Consider the following 13,664-nt stretch of genomic DNA (forward strand, 5'->3'; position numbering starts at 1 on the left):
TTTTTTTTAGGTGTAATTTAATTTTATTGAAGAAATATTGATGTTCAAAATAGAATAGTTAGTTTGTCCAATATTTGTCCAGTTCGTGAGATTTTGTGAATTCTCTGTTCAACGGTATTTTCATGTTTCTCTTCTTATGAAAGCGATGACGGAGCGCATTTCTTTTCCGTTCAGATATACTATAATAATAAATATTCAACCATATGAAATTCAGTATGCATTTGACGACGGAAAGGAGTTTGTCGCTGAACCTGTTTTACCTACATGTTATTACGATCTTTTTGTCATGGACTAGAGGAACACAGTTGAATTCTAGGTAGAGAATTTTTTTTATTGTTGTGTAATGTTTATATATTCACTGTTGTTTGTATGTTTTTTAGAGCTTGAGAAAGCAACAATAAAGTTGCGAAACGTCGCTCATAAAAGAAGTTGAAGTTCTTTGCAAAATTTGTTCCGACCCCACGACCACTATCAATCATTTAGTTGAAGGAATACGATCGACAAATTACTGAATTTACAGAACCACTTGCTGATATATCGGCGTTTTCCATAATGTTTGTCAGTCCACAATTATCAATGAATTTTCCCACTGCTTTAAAATACGCCATCATGATAGGTCCTTTCGTTTGCATAAAAAGTGTAGCACTTTTCTACACTCGTGTTAATCAAATGATTTACACCAGTGTAGAGGAAGTGTATTTTATCTACACATAGTCAAAAGGAGATGTAGATAAACTATACACCTCCTCTAAACTGGTGTAAATTCAATCAGCAAACGAATACTAAAATCGAGTGTAGAAAAGTGCTACACTTTTTGTGCAAACGAAAGGACCTAATGTGAAATGATCCAAGGTGAACGAATAAATTGTCGAATTTCGGTTTTTCTGTGCTTCGCAGTTGAAGAGCAACTTTCGCGATAGCGAGATGGATGGAGATTATTGGTGGTGAGGTAAGATATTTTTTGTTTGACACTGTTGTCTTCAGGTCTTCTACTATTATATCCAACCCAAGCTGGTATATTGGATAGTTTCAAATAATGGGACACCGCCCAAGCAAGATCAATATATTCAAATTGCTTAATATATACATCACATGCGATTAAAGGACTGTCAGTGGATGTCAGTGTTTCACGTATTTTTGGTTTTTTATTCTACGACTGCAGCTCAAACGTCACCTCATCAAAAGTTCGACGTCTCTTCTTTAGAATATGAATTGTCAATGTCGAAAAATATTTTATACTGCGAGCAAGGGTATCTATGACCACATAGTAGTGTAACGCTAAGGGAACGAAGCTTTGATGCGAACCACTAGATGGCAGCTTCGCATGTGGAGGCTCACTTATCGATCGATGGATCGATACAGGCCCGTCTTACGGATCTTCAATACCTCCGTCGTAGCGGTTTATTATCTATTTCGAAATAAACCGATATTTCTGCTTGAAAGAGATATTTCGGATCTGACGGAACGAATTTCATATTGTTATATATCACTAAATATAAATTTATTTAGTGAAAATCTCGGTAAAATCTTCAGAGTCCGTGATAGAATGTCAGATTACGATAACTTGAACATTCGGTAACATTTAGAAAAAACACTTCTATTATTATACATTGATTATAAACGGTTCTGACCACAGAACACTAAAATAAAAAAAAACTGAAAACTGACTGAAAAACTGAAAACTGACTGACTGACTGACTGAAAAATGGAAGTCTGTGAACTCCTGGAAATTGACATTTCATTGTTGTGAATCGTTGAGTAATAAGATAATATTATATTTCAGAAATAGGTACAGAAATAAATATCATTGAAAAAACTAGCATATTTTTTTGGCACTCTTAAAAGTTGAATAGCATATTTTTAGCATTTTCTGAACGCAACACCAGCATATTCTGTTGTAGTGGTGGTGGCAACACTGATAGTCTGCAGTATTGCAAGTGCAGGTCCTCTCAAAGCCACTATGAGTGCAGTAGCCTTTTCCTGATCGCTCCATCCATTGGCTGCTGCCACCGCTTCGAACTGTTTATGGTACAGGGACCATGGCAATTGACCATCATAAATCGGTGGTTTGAGATAATTATTTGATGTGGCAACCCTGTTACGCTGCTCTTGTATTTTCAGTGATGCGATTTTCTCTTCTAATTCTTCTCGCACCGCACTAACTTCTTGTGTTATTTTTCCCTGCATTCCTTTCACCGTTTTCCAAACTATATCGATTTCTTCCTTTACATCTTCTCGTACCGCACTGATTTCTTCCTTTAGGCATACAATTATTCCTTCGGTTTTCTGAAAAATCTGTTCAAGGAATATTTTTTGTTGTTCTCTTTGTTCTTTCTCCTCTTGTTTTTCTATTTCTCGTCGTTCCTCTTCTTTCTGCCGCCGTTCTTCATCTTTCTGTCGACGATCCTCTTCCTCTTGTTTTTCTTTCTGACGACGTTCCTCTTCCTCTTGCTTTTCTCTCAACATTCGACTTTCTTGCTCAGCAAACTGCTGTTTGATCATTTCCATTACGGCCTCCATGTGATCGTTGTTTGTACTCCGTGTATTTACCTTCAATTATTCGAAATATTCGCTGAAATCCCACTTCTGACAACAACTGTTACGAAACTGGGGTTCGTTTTCAGTTAAAAATGTTAATTAACAATTCCAAACTATCCTTTATTTATACAAAACACTAAAATACTAATTCGCCTATTTTCCTATCACACTTTTTTTTAGAACTGCCTCCTTGACAGTCATGGCAACTTATATTCAATTCGTAACAGTATTTTCGAAATATTATACACGTTCACCTTTTGGGAAATTCGCGTTTTGACTGAGGTTGATGAAGAATGAACATATTTAAAAAGGCGAAAATCTGCCCCCCCCCCTTATTGGTATTCCCTTTCGAAACTAATTGGGGATGGTTGTAAACCCCGTCGAAATGAGTCACCTTTAAAGTGACAACGTAAATTTATCTCGGCATATTTTTGGAATACCCAAAATATGCAAATAATTGAAGTCATAAAATGAGAGATAAATGTAACGGCAGTTTGGTACCTTAAGAAGAGAAATCTGGGCGAACGTTGGACCGAAGGTATCACGTGTCACCAGAAGAATAACAAAAATAGTGTTCAAGATCAATGGAGAATATTCTTTTAATATTCAAAATATGCAAATATTGAATTCATAAAATGAGACATAAATGTAAAGGTAGGTTGGTGAAGAACAGTGAAGAAGAGAAATCCAAGTGAACGGACGGAAGAATTACAAAGGAAGGAGGTATTCAAGATAAATGGAAATGGAAAAACACCTTTTGATAATAATCGGGGATGGTTGTAAACCCTATTGAATTAATCTACCTTTAAAGGAACAACGAAAACTGATCTAGGTATCTATACCTACATGTATCATGGATAAATCGTAACAAACCTGTTTGATATCAATAAAAATCATATTTTTGATGAATATAAATGTTAAAATATCCGTAGACTGATCAACTAATGCGAAAAAAGTCATCAGTCAGACCATTGAAAATTCCGCGCGCCGTATAAATGCATGAGCACGCTCATATATTTTTGCTCTGACTGACGGTCTTTCCCCCGCTAGACACGCAGCTGACGGTCATTTTTATATTTCCATATATGTAAGAAATCATATGGAGGTGTTTTCATTCGGGATGAAATAACTTGATTTTCAAATTTTTTTCCCAACTTAACGCGCTCTACTGACGTATTTTCCACCCTCCGCCGATCGGCTGACTTCACTATTTTGTTTCTTATTATCATCAATATTACATATAGAAATTTTCAGCCGGGATAGAATCACTTCCGCCGCCGCCGCCTCCCACGCCCGCACCCACAGCTACTTGACCAGCTGACGGTCAGTTTCGGCATTTGCAATGTGACTACAACAGTATAGTATTAAATTCAGCCGGGATGAAATTCCTTGAAAAAAAAAGCCCTGCCTCCCGGACTAAATATAGTGCCTTTTCTGTATTGTCTTCTTTATTGAAAGCAAATTGTCGATTTGATATTGTATGGCACTCTTCCAAGAATGAGGTTAGTTTATATTTTATGCACTTTTCCACCAGTTTGCCCAGTGTGCTGATTATTTCTATTGGTCTGTAATTCAATGTTAGTTTTCTGTCTCCCTGTTTGTGTACCTACTTATATAATCATTGCACTTTTGAGTACTTCCGGATAGGTTTTGTGCCGCTCTGTGCCCTGGCCGCTCCTTCCTTTGCTCGGGCGCCAGTGGGGCAATCAGTGAAACCCCACGTCTCTCACAGAATCTTCAGAGAATTAGAGAGCCCGGGCAGACTTAAATGATCAGTGGAGAAGGGTAGCAGTGAAAACTAGGGTGACTCTACAAGTACCTTGTCTTAAACTTACAAACTTGTCGTATTTCTAACTGTACTGCACGGTAAAAAACCTTATACACTTTTCTCGGCACCTCGATCTCAACTAATTCGCTCTTGACCTTCAGCGCCGGGCCTCGAAGAAGTACCCCTCTCCGCAGTCTCCGCGGAAAACTGTCCCCACTACGAGTAACTAATATCCGCATTGGATATAGTCAAATTGTTCGGTCAATCAACCGGCTCGGAAAGAGATAGAAACAATTGAAGTGAAGGAAAAACGGAACAATGAACTGATACGATCGCTTGGCTTTTTCTATACATTCCATTAGTTTATTGATGCAATTTTGTGTACTCAAATTGACGTCTTCATTTTCTACCAATCGTTCCCAATCGACTTCCTTTATCAACTTTTTCAGTTCAATATGGTCAATATTCTTCTCTTTATTTTTCAGTTTTATTTTGAGAATAATTGTCTCATATCATTCGTTAGTACCACTGAGTTTATACTGTCGCAATCAAGTGTTTTATACTTCAGGAAAAAATGATCGATGCATGTTTTAGTGTTGGCTTGTACACGAGTGGGCCTATTTACTTATCTTGAATAGAAAGCTGTGCAGAAGAATTACATATTCACTTGTATCCCTAGAACCCATGTAAAGCAGATTGATGTTTAGGTCTTCCAGAAACAAATATATCCTAGTTGGATTTCTCATTATATTTTCAAGCAGTGTCTCCAAATCCTGTATGAAAACTTCTTTATTACCCGAAGGAGATCTGTAAGTTGACAGAATGTTAGCATACTTTAAATATTAGGTACTATAATATTTATAGATACAGAATCATTAAAAACTATAATCCAATAAGAACTCCGACATTAGTCAACACAACAGATGGAGCACTCAAAAAATATATAAAGTTCCCCTATTTGCCTGGTCTCAACAAAAAGATTTCTGGACTTGTTGGACAGTGTGCGGAGGATGTCAGACTGGTTTTCTACAGTTTGTTTTCCTGTAAGTCACTTTTCACCAAGTTAAAGTGTAAGGAATCAATTTTACAGAGCAGCAACCTCGTATATAAGATCCCATGCATTGATTGCCCAAAGTGCTATGTGGGCCAGACGAGGCAACTCTTGGAGAAAAGGATAAAACAGCACAAATACAATTGTAATGGTTATTTTAAATTTGATGACAACAAGACAGCCCTGGCACATCATCACTTTCAAAGTGATCATAATTTTGATTTTGACAATGTGTCCGTCCTAGATTATGAATGTAATCAACTCAAAAGAAATATCAGCGAAATGATATATATAAAATTGAATAATACAGTGAACAATAGGACGGACACACAAAATTTGAGTTTGGTTTATAATAATATTTTAGAACTTTATAAAACCGTGATTACCTGACGATATTTTGTAATCCGTTTATCTACGACAGGTTGTCATAGTTCTTGCGCTGGTCCCATGTGGAAATTGATTTTCATTCCGAAGTCGTCATAATATGTGAAACAAGGTGTCTTCAATCTAAGAATTGTCTGAGCTGAACTCTCGAATTTCCAATGCATCACTGGCTGTTCGTGAAAAATATCAATATCTTGTGGAAAACATGATTATGGCTCTGGTAGGTTTCTTTGTTATATTTCGCTCTGTTCTCTGTACCATCATGATAACTGATACTTTTTTGTTATTGTTTCTTGACGTTTCTCAAATTTCAAAATCAACATATAAAAGAAGAGAATGAAGAAGAATGTTTGTACTTGATGAAAATTGACCGAAAGTACCTGAGTCATTGATAGATTATTGAAGAAATTCATGTCTTTTGCCTTTTACATCGTGTTTGTGATCATGTTGTTGTTTGTAAAGCTCTTGTCAATTTGTTTGTGTTCTAATTAAGTTTTTTCGATCTTTTTATAGCCCTGAAGAAGCAAATATACTTTGCGAAACGTTGGCACTTAGCTATGGTTTGTTAATCAACCCACGAATTCCTAGTTCCTGTTAACCATTAGTAATTAGGTACTATTTTTTTTACTATTTTTTGGTTCTCATCTCTTCTATCCTATGATCAAGGTCCTCCTTGATCACAGCTATAAAACCCATTCGACTCACTCTGATTACTGCATGCTACATACACACCAATAATGTGCTAATTACTGGTGATTTCAATTGTCCGGACATTAAATGGCCTTCGGGGCAGTGTTCTTTCGGATCTCCCTCATATCAATATGCAAAATTGTCGCAAGACTCCAGTCTGCACCAATTAATTTCGAATGCATCCAGATACAGAGAAGGTCAAACCCCTTCCTTATTAGATCTGTTATTCACCAATGACCCCAATTTGCTGTCTCCAATTCAATATCTACCACCCCTTGGCAGGTCTGATCATCTGGTATTGTTATCTGAACTACAACTCAGCATATCAAGTTTCCCTCAATTAATACATAAAACAATAAAAGTGACAAACTACGAGAGAGTTAAAGAGCTGCTGTCAAGAGAGAATTGCCATGAGGTTCTTCCTGAAGGCGCCGATGTCGAAACGTTGTAGTCAACATTCTCCACAATCTTCAACAGAGCAGAGACCTCTTGCTCAGAAGAAAAAAATGTCAAAACGGTGGATTGCTGGAAAAGCCATCGGAATGATAAGGCAAAAGAAATCCCTATGGCAGAGGTATCTCAGAAGCCGCTCCCGAAGCGACTATGAAAACCATAGATCTTTTTCAAACTATTTGTCGAATGAGTTACAAAAATCCAAAAATTCCTATGAGCACCAATTAGCCAGCTCTAAAAACAAAAAAAGGCTATTCAAGTACCTGAGATCCTCAACTAACAGCGAAGTAGGCATTCCTCTAGTAAAAATGGCACTAATTCATTATATCAGGATGGTAAAGAAACCGCAAATGTATTATGACTTTAGCCTTGCGGCTTTCACACTCCTCTCCAGAGGAAAATTCACTTATCCCAGATATCTCAGATATCAAAAGGATTAAGCTCTGTTGGAGCCCTTTCCAGGTTTTCGGGCTCATGATGTTGGTCGGGTCCGGGTCGCTCCTCGCCTCCCTGCTGTAGGTTGGATTCCTGCTCCACCTGTACTTCCTGTCGGCGCAGACGGTGTTCCTCTGCATTTCCCATGTACTTGCGTACAGTTCTCGCCGTTCCGAGCAGTACCGCCTTCTGCATGACTCTATAGATATTTTCGTCTAACTGAAGTTTCCTCAAGTTCTCCAGTAGTTTCTTCGGTATCAGGCCTGTAGATGAAATGACAATAGGGATGGTCTTCATATCTTTCAGCTTCCACTGTCTTCTGGTTTGTTCCTCGAGATCTCTGTATTTTGAAATTTTTTCAGTGTGCCTATCTAGAAGATTGTTATTATTTGGAATCGCCACATCGATGAATAGTGCTCTATCCTCATCCTTATTGAGCAATATGAGGTCTGGTCTATTGTGGGTTATTTTCCGGTCTGTCAGAACCGTGCGATCCCAGTAGAGCTTGTGATGTTCGTTTTCCAGCACAGCATCCGGATGGTAATTGTAATAAGGAACCTTTTTCGAGCTTAGAAGTTGGTGTTTTAGTGCCAATTCTTGGTGAAGAATCTTGGCAACAGCATCATGTCTATTCTTGTACTCCGTGCCCGCGAACTTCTGACATCCCCCGGTGATGTGCTGGATAGTTTCATGTGTCGCACAGCCATAACGACAGCTATCGTCCGCCACTGAGGCATCCTTGGCGATGTACTTCATGTAATTTCTTGTTGGAATAACCTGATCCTGGATGGCGAGCATGAAGCCCTCTGTCTCAGGAAACAACCTTCCGGAAGTCAACCAGTAGTTCGACGCAGATATGTCGACGTAATCATGGTTGACCTCGTTCTGGTGCCTCCCATGCAAAGGCTTGCCAATCAGTTTCTGCATTTTACATTCTGCAGAGTGTTCGACGGTTTCCAAGTGATCCTGTTGTAGCTTTAATGGTGTAGAACTATCAGCAACACAAACTACTCGATGGAGTTCTGACGAAGCTGCTTTGCTCAAGAAATATTTTCGAAGTCCTTCAATTTCCTGGGACATACGGTTGGACAAATCAACAATTCCTCTACCCCCAAGATGTCGTGGCAGCTCTGTCCGTTCTATTGAGCTTTTGGGGTGATGTTTATTGTGTTTAGTCAGCATCGTCCTTATTTTTCTCTGTAAAGCTGCTAAATCGGTGGTCGTCCAAGAGATAATACCAAATGAATAGCTCAGCGCCGAGCAAGCGTAGGTGTTAATCGCTTTTATCAGATTCTTGCTGTTAAGACCAGTTCTCATTATCCTCCTCAATCTTCGGGTGAACTCCTCCGTTAATTCTTTCTTCATTTGGGTCTGATTGATTTTTCTTGCCTGTTTTATGCCTAGATACTTGTATGTGTCTCCTTCTTTTAATGCTTCAATTTCTGCACCTTCCTTGAGTTTGAACGTACCATCTTCTATTTTCCCTCTCGTTATGTTAAGCAGTCGACATTTTTCTAGTCCAAACTTCATTTTGATGTCTTCCGAGAATCCTTCCACCATTTTCAGCATCAGTTGCATTTGTTTTTTGGTAGATGCGAAGAGTTTCAAGTCGTCCATGTAAAGGAGATGATTCAGTTTCATCATAGTTCTACTGCCGCTCTTGATGGAAAATCCGTAGTCCGTAGAATCTATGAGACAAGGGATTCAGGGCCATGCAGCACCACAGAGGGCTCAGCGAGTCTCGTATTATTATTATTATTATTATGACTTTAGCCTTGCGGCTTTCACACTCCTCTCCAGAGGAAAATTCACTTATCCCAGATATCTGAGATATCAAAAGGATTAAGCTCTGTTGGAGCCCTTTCCAGGTTTTCGGGCTCGTGGTGGTGGTGGGGTTCGGGTCGCTCCTCGGCTTCCTGCTGTAGGTTGGATTCCTGCTCCACCCGCACTTCCTGTCGGAGCAGACGGTGTTCCTCTGCATTCCCCATGTACTTGCGTACAGTTCTCGCCGTTCCGAGCAGTACCGCCTTCTGCATGACTTTATAAATATTTTCGTCCAACTGAAGTTTTCTCAAGTTCTCCAGTAGTTTCTTCGGTATCAGGCCTGTAGATGAAATGACAATAGGGATGGTCTTTATATCTTTCAGCTTCCACTGTCTTCTGGTTTGTTCCTCGAGATCTCTATATTTTGAAATTTTTTCAGTGTGTCTATCTAGAAGATTGTTATTATTTGGAATTGCCACGTCGATGAATAGTGCTGTGTCCTCATCCTTATTGAGCAATATGAGGTCTGGTCTATTGTGGGTTATTTTCCGGTCTGTGAGAACAGTGCGATCCCAGTAGAGCTTGTGATGTTCGTTTTCCAGCACAGCATCTGGATGGTAATTGTAATAAGGAATCCTTTTCGAAGTTAGAAGTTGGTGTTTTAGTGCCAATTCTTGGTGAAGAATCTTGGCAACAGCATCATGTCTATTTTTGTACTCCGTGCCCGCGAACTTCTGACATCCCCCGGTGATGTGCTGGATAGTTTCATGTGTCGCACAGCCATAACGACAGCTATCGTCCGCCACTGAGGCATCCTTGGCGATGTATCTCATGTAATTTCTTGTTGGAATCACCTGATCCTGGATGGCGAGCATGAAGCCCTCTGTCTCAGGAAACAACCTTCCGGAAGTCAACCAGTAGTTCGACGCAGATATGTCGACGTAATCATGGTTGACCTCGTTCTGGTGCCTCCCATGCAAAGGCTTGCCAATCAGTTTCTGCATTTTACATTCTGCAGAGTGTTCGACGGTTTCCAAGTGATCCTGTTGTAGCTTTAATGGTGTAGAACTATCAGCAACACAAACTACTCGATGGAGTTCTGACGAAGCTGCTTTGCTCAAGAAATATTTTCGAAGTCCTTCAATTTCCTGGGACATACGGTTGGACAAATCAACAATTCCTCTACCCCCAAGATGTCGTGGCAGCTCTGTCCGTTCTATTGAGCTTTTGGGGTGATGTTTATTGTGTTTAGTCAGCATCGTCCTTATTTTTCTCTGTAAAGCTGCTAAATCGGTGGTCGTCCAAGAGATAATACCAAATGAATAGCTCAGCGCCGAGCAAGCGTAGGTGTTAATCGCTTTTATCAGATTCTTGCTGTTAAGACCAGTTCTCATTATCCTCCTCAATCTTCGGGTGAACTCCTCCGTTAATTCTTTCTTCATTTGGGTCTGATTGATTTTTCTTGCCTGTTTTATGCCTAGATACTTGTATGTGTCTCCTTCTTTTAATGCTTCAATTTCTGCACCTTCCTTGAGTTTGAACGTACCATCTTCTATTTTCCCTCTCGTTATGTTAAGCAGTCGACATTTTTCTAGTCCAAACTTCATTTTGATGTCTTCCGAGAATCCTTCCACCATTTTCAGCATCAGTTGCATTTGTTTTTTGGTAGATGCGAAGAGTTTCAAGTCGTCCATGTAAAGGAGATGATTCAGTTTCATCATAGTTCTACTGCCGCTCTTGATGGAAAATCCGTAGTCCGTAGAATCTATGAGACAAGGGATTCAGGGCCATGCAGCACCACAGAGGGCTCAGCGAGTCTCGTATTATTATTATTATTATTATGACTTTAGCCTTGCGGCTTTCACACTCCTCTCCAGAGGAAAATTCACTTATCCCAGATATCTGAGATATCAAAAGGATTAAGCTCTGTTGGAGCCCTTTCCAGGTTTTCGGGCTCGTGGTGGTGGTGGGGTTCGGGTCGCTCCTCGGCTTCCTGCTGTAGGTTGGATTCCTGCTCCACCCGCACTTCCTGTCGGAGCAGACGGTGTTCCTCTGCATTCCCCATGTACTTGCGTACAGTTCTCGCCGTTCCGAGCAGTACCGCCTTCTGCATGACTTTATAAATATTTTCGTCCAACTGAAGTTTTCTCAAGTTCTCCAGTAGTTTCTTCGGTATCAGGCCTGTAGATGAAATGACAATAGGGATGGTCTTTATATCTTTCAGCTTCCACTGTCTTCTGGTTTGTTCCTCGAGATCTCTATATTTTGAAATTTTTTCAGTGTGTCTATCTAGAAGATTGTTATTATTTGGAATTGCCACGTCGATGAATAGTGCTGTGTCCTCATCCTTATTGAGCAATATGAGGTCTGGTCTATTGTGGGTTATTTTCCGGTCTGTGAGAACAGTGCGATCCCAGTAGAGCTTGTGATGTTCGTTTTCCAGCACAGCATCTGGATGGTAATTGTAATAAGGAATCCTTTTCGAAGTTAGAAGTTGGTGTTTTAGTGCCAATTCTTGGTGAAGAATCTTGGCAACAGCATCATGTCTATTTTTGTACTCCGTGCCCGCGAACTTCTGACATCCCCCGGTGATGTGCTGGATAGTTTCATGTGTCGCACAGCCATAACGACAGCTATCGTCCGCCACTGAGGCATCCTTGGCGATGTATCTCATGTAATTTCTTGTTGGAATCACCTGATCCTGGATGGCGAGCATGAAGCCCTCTGTCTCAGGAAACAACCTTCCGGAAGTCAGCCAGTAGTTCGACGCAGATATGTCGACGTAATCATGGTTGACCTCATTCTGGTGCCTCCCATGCAAAGGTTTGCCAATCAGTTTCTGCATTTTACTTTCTGCAGAGTGTTCGACGGTTTCCAAGTGATCCTGGTGTAGCTTTAACGGTGTAGATGTATCAGCAACACAAACTACTCGATGGAGTTCTGACGAAGCTGCCTTGCTCAAGAAATAGTTTCGAAGTCCTTCAATTTCCTGGGACATACGGTTGGACAAATCAACAATTCCTCTACCCCCAAGATGTCGTGGCAGCTCTGTCCGTTCTATTGAGCTTTTGGGGTGATGTTTATTGTGTTTAGTCAGCATCGTCCTTATTTTTCTCTGTAAAGCTGCTAAATCGGTGGTCGTCCAAGAGATAATACCAAATGAATAGCTCAGCGCCGAGCAAGCGTAGGTGTTAATCGCTTTTATCAGATTCTTGCTGTTAAGACCAGTTCTCATTATCCTCCTCAATCTTCGGGTAAACTCCTCCGTTAATTCTTTCTTCATCTGAGTCTGATTGATTTTTCTTGCCTGTTTTATGCCTAGATACTTGTATGTGTCTCCTTCCTTTAATGCTTCAATTTCTGCACCTTCCTTGAGTTTGAAGGTACCATCTTCTATTTTCCCTCTCGTTATGTTTAGCAGTCGACATTTTTCTAATCCAAACTTCATTTTGATGTCTTCCGAGAATCTTTCCACCATTTTCAGCATCAGTTGCATTTGTTTTTTGGTAGATGCGAAGAGTTTCAAATCGTCCATGTAAAGGAGATGATTCAGTTTCATCATAGTTCTACTGCCGCTCTTGATGGAAAATCCGTAGTCCGTAGAATTCAATCTATGAGACAAGGGATTCAGGGCCATGCAGAACCACAGAGGGCTCAGCGAGTCTCCTTGGAAAATTCCGCGTCTTATTGGAATAGGTCCTGTTGTAATGGAGCAATCTGCTGCTTTCATTTGGAGACTAGTACGCCAGGTTGACATGGCGTTTTTCAGGAACTTAACAATATTGGGATCCACCTTGTAAATCTTCAAGATCGTCAAGAGCCATTCGTGAGGTATAGAATCGAATGCTTTTTTGTAGTCTATGTAGGCAGCGTAAAGATTCCTTCGCTTGGAGAACGCTTGATTGCAGATAACTGAATCTATTATTAGTTGTTCTTTGCACCCTCGGCTGTCTTTGGTGCATCCTTCCTGTTGCATGGCGATGATGTTATTTCTTTCGCAATGGTTGTGAATTCGGTTTGATATGCACGATGTGATTAATTTGTACATCGTTGGAAGACATGTGATCGGTCGGTACTTGGATGGGTCTTCTGTATTCCTTTGGTCTTTAGATAACAGGTATGTTGTGCCATGTGTAAGGAATACTGGCATTCTTTCAGGATTTTCAATGACATCATTTATTGCGGAGGTCAATTTGTCATGCATGATCCAAAGTTTCTTGATCCAGAAGTTCTGTAATCCATCAGGCCCAGGTGCTTTCCAGTTGTGCAGTCCTCTGATAGCTGATTTTACTTCTTCAATCGTGATCATGTCATGCTGCATCGGCTCATATTTTATAGCTTCAGATTTTTCATCTTCAATCCATCCGGTATCTCCATTGAAGTGAGGTTTCGTTGATAATTGTTCGGTCCAGAATTGTTCAATGGCTTCCTTTGGTGGTAACTTTCCATTCTCTCCATCCGACGATGTGAGTGACCGGTAGAAAGATTCTTCCGACTTTTCGAATGAATTATTGTCTCTTTTCCGGCTATAATTGCTTTTATATCTCCTCAAGCGTTCTGCATACAGACTTAATTTTTGCT

At 40.1% G+C, this 13,664-nt stretch overlaps 1 long non-coding RNA gene across 1 annotated transcript; it reads left to right on the forward strand.

Moving 5' to 3' along the window:
* Window positions 1–5,318: 5,318 nt before the first annotated feature.
* Window positions 5,319–6,288, forward strand: LOC123320854. Its single transcript, XR_006538812.1, has 2 exons — window positions 5,319–5,961; window positions 6,255–6,288. It is a non-coding gene; the product is annotated as an uncharacterized LOC123320854 (long non-coding RNA).
* Window positions 6,289–13,664: the final 7,376 nt, after the last annotated feature.

Source organism: Coccinella septempunctata, chromosome 9 (assembly GCF_907165205.1).
Source record: "Coccinella septempunctata chromosome 9, icCocSept1.1, whole genome shotgun sequence".
Taxonomy (NCBI): domain Eukaryota; kingdom Metazoa; phylum Arthropoda; class Insecta; order Coleoptera; family Coccinellidae; genus Coccinella; species Coccinella septempunctata.